Below are 9755 nucleotides of genomic sequence, written 5' to 3' on the forward strand. Positions count from 1 at the left end.
AATGACATCTTCAAAGAAGTACGTGCTTTCTAGCATCCATGTGTAAAGCAGCTTGAGTTATAAAATCTATTGTTTGTGTTTGTAAAAAATCAATTAATTAGACCAGAATTACTGTAATTCATCCCATTGCATATTGTCATTAATTAGGCCTAAATATATTCAGAATGAGGCTGATTATGAAGGCATATAAAGGCAACTTAATGTGTCAACTGAAATGACTTCCTCTACATTAAAATACATATATGGTCATACATGCCATAGCCTAATGCAGCATTGATCCAAACCGATTTAATGACCCTAAATCTAATAAGACTCAACCGTGATTGTTATCACCAACGTGGACTATTTAGCTTTTTACCCACTAGCACAGTAGTATAATAGTGTAGTAAGTCGTCTACTTGTGTTGTATAGAACATTAAGTAGTTTTGAGTTTGCAAAAAAAGGCATTTCACTGTACTTGGCATGACATTAAAACTTTACATTTGAGACTAGTACACTATAAAGGCCTAGTTAACATATAGTTAGCTGCTAAGTCATTTTTTCTAAAGGACGTTTTTACTACAAGTCTGGGGTATAAGTGAGTGTGTGGATGAAAACAGTGATTTATCCTGCTTCCTTAGGGTATGTGCCATTGGTCTTTATAAAACTCTGTCAGGCCCCCTCTTTGACGCAGATCCGTTTCCTGTGTGAAGGAGACTTTGTATTGTTCTGAGGGCCCACGATGCAGTATCACCATCCTCCAGTCACTTCCTGCTTCCTCTCAAACAGGAAATGCTGCATTGCTATTTTCCCCCAATAATCCAGATTTAAATTCAACATTTTAAGGAGAGGATTTGTAAACCTATTGACCGTTAAATGGTGAAGGAGTCTCCCATTGTAAGCGTTGGTGTGTTAATACACCTAGGCCTGGGCCAGATTTACTAAGCATTCAGCAAGGAATAAACACAAAAATGAAGGCTAAACCATGACACTTCATGTACACTCTAGCTTGATACAGTGCATTCGGAAAATATTCAGACCCCTTGACTTAACACATTTTGTTACCTTATAGTCTTATTCTAAAATTAATTTAATAGTTTTTTTCTACTCATCGATCTACACACAATAGCCCATAATGCATTTTTTCTAGTCATCAATCTACACACTACCCCATAATGCATTTTTTCAAATGTATTTTTAAAAAAAAACTGAAATATTACACTTATATAAGTATTCAGACCCTTTACTCACTACTTTGTTGAAGCACCTTTGGCAGCGATTACAGCCTCGAGTCTTCTTGGGTATGACGCTAGAAGCTTGGTACACCTGTATTTGGGGGAGTTTCTCCCATTCTTCTCTACATTACCTCTCAAGCTCTGTCAGGTTCGATGGGGTGCGTCGCTGCACAGCTATTTTCAAGTCTTTCCAGAGATGTTCGATCAGGTTTAATTCTGGGCTCTGGCTGGGCCACTCAAGGACATTCAGAGACTCCTGCATTGTCTTGGCCGTGTGCTTAGGGTAGTTGTCCTGTCGGAAGGTGAACCTTCGCGCAGTCTGAGGTCCTGAGTGCTCTGGAGTAGGTTTTCATCAAGAATCTCTCTCTGTACTTTGCTCCGTTCATCTTTCCCGCAATCCTGACTAGTCATCCAGTCCCTGCTGCTGAAAATCATCCCCACAGCATGATGCTGCCACCACCATGCTTCACTGTAGGGATGGTGTCAGGTTTCCTCCAGGCGTGGCGCTTGGCATTCAGACCAAAGACTTCAATCTTGGGTTCATCAGACCAGAGAATCTTTTTTCTCATAGTCATAGACTTTAGGGGCCTTTTGGCAAACTCCAAGAGGACTGTCGTGTGCATTTTACTGAGGTGTGTCTTCCGTCTGGACACTCTACCATAAAGGCCTGATTGTTGGAGTGCTGCAGAGATGGTTGTCCTTCTGGAAGCTTCTTCCATCTCCACAGAGGATTTCTGGAGTTCTGTCAGAGTGCCCATCGGATTCTTGGTCACCTCCCTGATCAAGGCACTTCTCCCCTGATTTCTCAGTTTGGCCTGGCGGCCAGCTCTAGGAAGATTCTTGGTGGTTCCAAACTTCTTCCATTTAAGAATTATGGAGGCCACTGTGTTCTTGCAGACCTTCAATGCTACAGAAATGTTTTGGTACCCTTCCCCAGATCTGTGCCTCGACATAATTTACAGTAGCTCCTACAGTGAAAGCAGACCATGCTATTGTTTGAGGAGAGTGCACAATAATGAACTTGAAAATGTATCAATAAACTAGATTAGGCACATTCGGTCAGACTTGATACAACATTTTGAACAGAAATACAATGGTTCATTGAATCAGTCTAAAACACACCATGACAAACAAGATTCTCTGGTCTGACGAAATCGAGAATGAACTCGTGTCACACCCTGATCTGTTTCACCTGTCTTTGTGATTGTCTCCCCCCCTCCACATGTTGACCATCTTCTCAATTATCCCCTGTGTATTTATACCTGTGTTCTGTTTGTCTGTTGCCAGTTCATCTTGTTTGTCAAGTAAACCAGCGTTTTTGTGTCTCCGCTCCTGCTTTTCCCTGTCTCGCTTTTTCTCGCCCTCTTGGTTTTGACCTTTGCTTGTCCTGACTCTGAGACCGTCTGCCTGACCACTCTGCCTGCCCCTGACCCTGCCTGCTGCCCTGACCTTTGCCCAACCTCTGTATATGCCTACCCGGACCCTGAGCCTGCCTGCCATCCGGTACCGTTGCCCCACCTCTGGTTTACTGACCCCTGCCTCCCTTAACCTGTCTATTGCCTGCCCCTGTTGGATTATTAAACCATTGTTAATTCAACGTTGTCTGCATCTGGGTCTTACCTTCGTACCTGATACTTTTGTCTGAATGCCAAGCATCACGTCTGGAGGAAACCTGGCACCATCCCTACGGTGAAGCATGGTGGTGGAAACATCATGCTTTGGGGGTGTTTTTCACTGACAGAGACTGGGAGACTAGTCAGGATCGAGACAAAGATGAATGGAGCAAAGAACAGAGATCCTTGAGGAAAACCTGCTCTGAGTGCTCAGGACCTCATAATGAGGCGAAGGTTCACCTTCCAACAGGACAACGATCCTAAGCACACAGCCAAGACAACGCAGGAGTGGCTTTGGGACAAGTCTCTGAATGTCCTCCCTGGAGAAAACTGAAAATAGCTGTGCAGTGACGCTCCCCATCTAACCTGACAGAGCTTGAGAGGATCTGCAGAGAAGAATGGGAGAAACTCCCCAAATACAGGTGTGTGAAGGTTGTCGCGTCATACCCAAGCAAACTGCTGTAATCGCTGCCAAAGGTGCTTCAACAAAGTACTGAGCAGTGGTGGAAAAATTACTACATTTTTACACTTGAGTAAAAGTAAAGATACCTTAACTTCTTTGGGACTGGGGCAGTATCGAGGAGCTTGGATGAATAAGGTGCCCAGAGTAAACTGCCTGCTACTCATGCCCAGTTGCTAATATATGCATATTATTAGTAGATTTGGATAGAAAACACTCTAAAGTCTCTAAAACTGTTTGAATGATGTCTGTGAGTATAACAGAACTCATCCAACCAGGAAGTGGGAAATCTGAGGTTTGTAGTTTTTCAAGTCATTGCCTATCGAATATACAGTGTCTATGGGGTCATATTGCACTTCCTAAGGCTTCCAATAGATGTTACCAGTCTGTAGGACCTTGTTTGATGCTTCTACTATGAAGGAGGGGGGAATGAGAGCTGAATGAGACAGGGCTCTGCCAGAGGGGCATAAGCTGATCACGCGCGCTCACGTGAGAGTTAGCTTGCGTTCCATTGCATTTCTACAGACAAAGGAATTCTCCGGTTGGAACATTATTGAAGATTCATGATCAAAACATCCTAAAGGTTGATTCTATACTTCGTTTGACATGTTTCTACGAACTCTAATATGACTTTTCGTCTGAACCTTCACCTGGACCTGCCCCCGTGTACTAAATGAGCGAACAAAAAGGAGGTATTTGGACATAAATGATGGACTTTATCGAACAAATCAAACATTTATTTTGGAACTGGGATTCCTGGGAGTGCATTCTGATGAAGATCATCAAAGGTAAGTGAATATTTATAATGCTGTTTCTGACTTTGTTGACTCCACAACATGGCTGATATCTGTATGGCTTGTTTTGTTGTCTGAGCGCCATACTCAGATTATTGCATGGTGTGCTTTTTCGGTAAAGCTTTTTTGAAATCTGACACAGCGGTTGCATTAAGGAGAAGTGGATCTAAAATTCCATGCATAACACTTGTATCTTTTAGCAATGTTTATTATGAGTATTTCTGTAAATTGATGTGGCTCTCTGCAAAATCACCGAATGTTTTGGAACTACTGAACGTAACGCGCCAATGTAAACTGAGATGTTTGGATATAAATATGAACTTTATCGAACAAAACATACATGTATTGTGTAACATGAAGTCCTATGAGTGTCATCTGATGAAGATCATCGAAGGTTAGTGATGAATTGTATCTCTATTTCTGCTTTTTGTGACTCCTCTCTTTGGCTGAAAAAATGGCTGTGTTTTTTTGACTAGGTACTGACCTAACATAATTGTTTGGTGTGCTTTCGTCGTAAAGCCTTTTTGAAATCAGACACTGAGGCTGGATTTACAACAAGTTTATCTTTAAAATGGTGTGAAATACTTGTATGTTTGAGGAATTTTAATTGTGTGATTTCTGTTGTTTTGAATTGGCGCCCTGAACTTTCACTGGCTGTTGTTGAGGTGGGACGCTACCGTCCCGAATATCTCAGAGAGGTTAATAGAAAATGGCTCAAGTAAAAGTGAGTCACCTAGTAAAATAATACTTCAGTAAAAGTCAAAGTATTTGGTTTTAAATATACTTAAGTATCAAAAGTAAATGGAATTGCTAAAATGTACTTAAGTATCAAAAGTAAAAGTATAAACCATTTCAAATTCCTTATTATGCAAACCAGACGGCACAATTTATTTTTTAACCAGGGGCACACTCCAACACTCCAACATAATTTACAAACAAAGCCTTTGTGTTTAGTGAGTCCGCGAGATCAGAGGCAGTAGGAAGGGCCAGGGATGTTATAGTATCTTGATAAGTGTGTGAATTGGACTATTTTCCTGTCAAAATGTAATGAGTATTTTGGGTGTCAGGGAAAATGTATGGAGTAAAAAGTACATTGTTTTCTTTAGGAATATTGTGAAGTAAAAGTTGGCAAAAATATAAATAGTGAATTAAAGTACAGATATCCCAAAAAATGACATAAGTAGTACTTAAAGTATTTTTTACTTAAGTACTTTACACCACTGGTACTGAGTAAAGGGTCTGAATACTTATGTAAATGTGATATTTCAGTTTAAACATTTTTATAAATTAGCAAACATTTCTATAAACCAGTTTTTGCTTTGTCATTGTGTGTAGATTGAAGAAAAAAAAGTGATTTAATACATTTTAAAACAAGGCTGTAACTAACAAAGTGGGAAAAGTCAAGGGGTCTGAATACTCTCCGAAGGCACTGTATATTCAGCCTGTAATCTTAGTAACATGACAACTAGTCTCTGGGAGTGGTCTTGGTCTAAATGGAAGGCTCTTGGTCATTTTAACAGCACACAAGGAATGTAAAGACATTCCTTGACTGCACAGACACATCTCCAATGCATAAATCCATAGGAGTCTAAATATGTGTGCAAGCGTTAAGGGTACAGTATAACTAAAGTCCAAGTCCAGCATAAATGGTTCCCACATTTTAATGAACACCTACATAATGTTTCAATACATTGTCTTGCATGGCCTTCATTTTGTGCCTAGATCAGCACAGTTGAAGACGTTTAAAACATTTTAGACACAAAGATGTGTATGAGGGTGGTGTAAATCACCTCTTTCAAATAAAGGCGGGTGGGGTCTCAATCCAGAGCTGTGACATGATTTCCAGCGCTAGGAGCCAAACAGGAATTCCTGGCTCCCCATAGCAAGTCTCCGCTTCCTCTTCAGAGAACACAGTGCGACCTCGTAGGGGGGTGGCTGCACATTCCCCAGCTCATCTAAAGCAGCATTAACGGTATCATTGTGCAATTTGGGACTCATAATTAGGAACACAATGAGCCTAATCTGTCCATTTTGTTCCCCAAATCACCATCAACACACAGTTCAGTCTTCAGAAGGGGGATTCTTGCCCCAGGGCTGAAATCTGCTAGAGTATTTAGATTAGACAAGCTCAAATAGTACAGCTTGTGTTAGGATGGCTCATTCATGCTCCTAGATCGTACATTAGTATAACAAGCAGCCATTCTAGAAGGGTCTGCTGTCTGTATGAATGATCCATGTAGCCAAGGGCCGAAAAAGACAGTTCATAATGGACAAGAGGGAAAGGCAGGAGCAGCACAGGATGTATGATGGGTGTGGTGCAGACACAACCTAATTCTCACACACAAACAAAACGCCAGGGCTTCTGGGTAAAGCATAGTTACTAAACTCATTTTGAATTCCTTTGATCGAGGTACTGAGGCCCATTGCATTCTACAACTTGAAGAACAAATGAAGGAAGTGATGTAAGAAGTTCCTAACTTTATCGTGGCCTAGCAGTCTTCACCTGCTAAACCAATTACCCCCTCAACGTTCAGCATTGAGGGCTCAAGGGCCTACCTCCTCTAACACCCTTTACACAGTACTGAGCCCAGTCAAATCAAGCCTAGCCATACTGCACAGGCCTGGTTACGCATCTCCCATAGTTGTTGAAACCATGCTGGAAAGAAAATATCCAAGCCAGTACAGTGTGGTTCTTCTGGCACAATAGTGTGAAAAGGGAATCCAACAAGGGAATTGACACATGATGAGGACTATCAGTGTATCAGTCACCATAAGATACTATCTATCCTATCTACAGTGAGCTCCAAACATTGGGACAGTGACAAAAAATGTTTGGGGTGGTGTACTCCAGCACTTTGGATTTGAAATAATGAAATTACTATGAGGGTTAAAGTGCAGACATATTTAATTTGAGGGTATTTTCATCCATATCGCTTAAGCCATTTATAAATTACAGCACTTTTTGTACATAGCCCTCCCATTTTAGGGGACCAAAAGTATTCTGACGAATTCACTTGTGTATTAAAGTAGTCAAAAGTTTAGGATTTGGTCCCATGTTCATGGCACACAATGATTACATCAAGCTTGTAACTCTACAAACTTGTTGGATGCATTCGCTGTTTGTTTTGGTTGTTTCAGATTATTTTGTGCCCAATAGAAATGAATGGTAAATAATGTTTTGTGTCATTTTGTAAGAATAAGCATGGAATGTTTCTCAACACTTCTACATTAATGTGGATGCTACCATGATTACTGATAATCCTGAATGAATCGTGAATAATGAGTGAGAAAGTTAGAGGCCTAAATATCATACCACCACCAAAATTCGAACCTTCCATGGTATTGTAATGGTAAGAGGTTAACATGTCTCGGGGGCATGATATTTGTGTTTCTAACTTTCTCACTCATCATTATTCATGACGCATTCAGGACTATCTGCAGTAATAATAGCATCCACATTAATGTAGAAGTGTTTAGAAACACATTCTATTCTTATTTATAATAAAAGTGACTCCAAAATGTCACAATACATTATTTACCATTACTTTCTATTGGGCACAAAATAATCTGAAACGCAAGCTAGAGTCACAAGCTTGAAGTAATCAATGCATGCAAAGAATGTTGGACCAAATACTAAACTTTGGACTACTTTAATACACAAGTGAATTTGTCCCAATACCTATGGTTCCATAAAATGGGGGGACTATGTACAAAAAGTGCTATCATTTCTGAGTGGTTCACATGATATGGATGAAAATACCCTCAAATGAAGTATGACAGTCTGCACCTTAACCTCATAGACATTGTATCACTCCAAAGTGCTGGAGTACGTAGCCCAAAAAATAACATCATTGTCACTGTCCCAATAATATTGGAGCTCACTGTATGTGACGTGCATGTTGAGCAAATTATATTTTTGTGGTGAAATAATCCATCTAAAGATTAAAGTAAGCATTCAAGCTAGCACGCACACACACACACACACACACACACACACACACACACACACACACACAATCTCTCTGGGAAAGAACCAGCAACCAGGATTTGCTGGGACAAATACGCCATCTAGTGGGTTGAATAAGTGTTAGGACAAGTTGTACCTACATAGATACAGTTGAAGTCGGACGTTTACATACACCTTAGCCAAATACATTAAACTCAGTTTTTCACAATTCCTGACATTTAATCAGAGTAAAAATTCACTCTTAGGTCAGTTAAGAATGTCAGAATAATAGTAGAGTGATTTATATCAGATTTTATTTCTTTCATCACATTCTAAGTCGGTCAGAAGTTTACATACACTCAGTTAGTATTTGGTAGCATTGCCTTTAAATTGTTTAACTTGGGTCAAATGTTTCGGGTAGCCTTCCACAAACTTCCCACAATAAGTTGGGTGAATTTTGACCCATTCCTCCTGACAGAGCTGCTGTAACTGGGTCAGGTTTGTAGGCCTCCTTGCTCGCACACGCTTTTTCAGTTCTGCCAACATATTTTCTATAGGATTGAGGTCAGGGCTTTGTGATGGCCACTTCAATACCTTGACTTTGTTGTCCTTAAGCCATTTTGCCACAACTTTGGAAGTATGCTTGGGGTCATTGTCCATTTGGAAGACCCATTTGCGACCAAGCTTTGACTTCCTGATTGATGTCTTGAGATGTTGCTTCAATATATCCACATAATTTTACTCCTTCATGAAGCCATCTATTTTGTGAAGTGCACCGGTCTCTCCTGCAGCAAAGAACCCCCACAACATGATGCTGCCACCCCCATGCTTCGCGGTTGGGATGGTGTTCTTCGGCTTGCAAGCCTCCCCCTTTTTCCTTCAAACATAATGGTGGACATTATGGCCAAAAAGTTATATTTTTGTTTCATCAGACCAGAAGACATTTCTCCAAAAAGTACAATCTTTGTCCCCATGTGCAGTTGCAAACCGTAGTTTGGCTTTTTTTATGGCGGTTTTGGAGCAGTGGCTTCTTCGTTGCTGAGGGGCTTTTCAGGTTATGTTAATATAGGACTCGTTTTACTGTGGATATAGATACTTCTGTACCTGTTTCCTCCAGCTTCTTTACAAGGTCCTTTGCTGTTATTCTGGGATTGATTTGCACTTTTTGCACCAAAGTACGTTCGTCACTAGGAGACAGAGCGCGTTTCCTTCCTGAGCGGTATGACGGCTGCGTGGTCCCATGGTGTTTATACTTGCGTACTATTGTTTTTACAGATGAACGTGGTACCTTCAGGCGTTTGGAAATTGCTCCCAAGGATGAACTAGACTTGTGGAGGTCTACAATTTTTTTCCTGAGGTCTTGGTGGATTTATTTTGATTTCCCCATGATGTCAAGCAAAGAGGCACTGATTTTGAAGGTAGGCCTTGAAATACATCCACAGGTACACCTCCAAATGACTCAAATGATGTCAATTAGCCTATCAGAAACTTCTAAAACCATGACATCATTTTCTGGAATCTTCCAAGCTGTATAAAGGCACAGTCAACTTAGTGTATGTAAACTTCTTACCCACTGGAATTGTGATACAGTGAATTACAAGTTAAATAATCTGTCTGTAAACAATTATTGGAAAAATTACTTGTTTCATGCACATTGTAGATGTCCTAACCGACTTGCCAAAACTATAGTTTGTTAACAAGAAATTTGTGGAGTGATTTAAAAACGAG

The sequence above is a fragment of the Oncorhynchus tshawytscha genome, linkage group LG04 (genome assembly GCF_018296145.1).
Source record: "Oncorhynchus tshawytscha isolate Ot180627B linkage group LG04, Otsh_v2.0, whole genome shotgun sequence".
Taxonomy (NCBI): Eukaryota; Metazoa; Chordata; class Actinopteri; order Salmoniformes; family Salmonidae; genus Oncorhynchus; species Oncorhynchus tshawytscha.